Consider the following 2,088-nt stretch of genomic DNA (forward strand, 5'->3'; position numbering starts at 1 on the left):
TGCGTGCAACTTCTTTCAGACTAGTGGAAATAAAACATTTATTTTACAACACTTCAGTCTATTTGCGTTTGTAGATTTCTCTTAAATTCACCAAAAGTTACCATAAGTTAGTGCCTCATTAGCCTATTTAAACATTCAATTTCAGAAAACTTATTGAAGAAATAATTGTCTAAACTGGCCAGTGCAACCCCCCCAAAAACCTATTATAACTTCCTTTACATAAATGAAGACATTTGCACCATAAGAAACGGCACGAATTGTTGCAGAAAAAAATTCACCAGAATGCAGAAAATGTGTTTGATACGCTCAAAATTTCAATTTTGCTCAAAAGTGGAGATCTCAACCCACCCAATGTTGAACCCAATGATACACCCTTGAGGCTAAGTAATCAACTGGGGAAGTTCCACAGTGATATCTATCAGCCTATAACATGTTTACCCTATAGTGTCTTGCAAAATAGATGGAATTTCTTTTTTTTCTAAAACATTAGAAAAACATTTTCAAACATTTGTGAAAGAGAATATAAAAACAGGTAAGTGAGAAAAGACAAGAATGAAAGTTACGGTGCAGTGTAAGAAATGGACAAATATTTAAAAAATAAATAAATAAATGTATGCATTGAAGTACAGTTTTGACAGAACTGTATTTTCAGTTGGAGGATGAGATCTCCACTTTTGAGCAAAATTGAAATTTTGATTGTCTCATTTTCTGCATTCTGGTGAATTCTTCTACAACAAGTTGTACCCTTTCTGCATCAATGTATGGTGCAAATGTGTTTGTTTATGTAAAATAAATTATAATAGTTTTTTTGGGAAGGGTTACACTGGCGAGTTTTGATTATGTATATGTATGTATAATAATATGTATATTATAATAATATATAACATAATATGTATATTATGTATATGATAATTTTTCAGTCACAGGGGCAACGTGATCTAATGGAAAGGAGTATAAATAGCCCACCACGTAATGAGTACCATGAGTAACCCTTGGTCAGGTTTAGGCAAACAAAACTACTTGTTTAAGATAGGAAAAGATCATGGATTGGGTTAAAATAAGTACATTGGTTAGTACTTTTGGTTGGTACTTTTTAGGCACCGACCGAAAAATGCCTCGTCATTCAATACCAAATTTCAATATCTAAGGAGTAAATCTCATCAGTGTCAGTGAGCCAATCAGCATGCGGCGTCTAAGCTCTAATAATGTCTGTGATTGGCTGTCTAACGTTCCACATCGTAGAGACATCAGGAAAAACTCAACGTTACACAGAGACGGCTCAAATAGTAGGAGCTAAAAAATAAAAATTAAAGATTTGTGCCATAATTTGTAATGTATATAATTTGTTTCGTTTAGTAACCGGTACTTAAGTCACGGTATTGGTTGTCTATATCCACGACGTTCCACTTCCGGGAGTGCTCCGGTTGCCGCCGGAAATTCCACCGGGTGACACTCTTTTCGGCCGGATGTCGGTTACCTTCCGCATTTTTTGTGTTGGTGTTCTAAACTCTGGTGGATTTATGAGGACTATGGTTAACTGCTCCTCAGATCTCTGCAGGGTAAATCCAGACAGCTAGCTAGACTATCTGTCCAATCTGAGTTTTCTGTTGCACGACTAAAACAACCTTTGAACCTACACGTTTCACCAAAACAAGTTCCTTCCCGAGGCTGTTTTGCAGCAGCACCGTGGCACTGTCCAGCGCTTAGAGCCGACCAAGATGATTGTGATTGGTTTCAAGAAATGCCAATAAATCAGAGCACATTTTTCTCCCATCCCGGAATGCTGTGTGGACTAGCCAGACCCTCCTCCGCAGCGCTGTGGAGGAAGGTCTGGCAATGCGAGACTATGGTATTGGTATCAGGTACCAGTATTGAATATTTTGGAACGATAACCAGCCCTACAAACTGCGGTCTCCTGGGTGAAAGTCCTTTGTTTGTTTGACCCATGGACCTTTGTCGCTCTTTATACTTCATTAGAGTTAAAGTCAGTAGAGACTATATGGTGTAAAATGAAAAATAATTGAATTGTTGTTTGTTGATATTGTCATATTATCGTTATTTGAACGCCATTTGGTAATACCATGCATA

Source organism: Sander lucioperca, chromosome 12 (genome assembly GCF_008315115.2).
Source record: "Sander lucioperca isolate FBNREF2018 chromosome 12, SLUC_FBN_1.2, whole genome shotgun sequence".
Classification (NCBI taxonomy): domain Eukaryota; kingdom Metazoa; phylum Chordata; class Actinopteri; order Perciformes; family Percidae; genus Sander; species Sander lucioperca.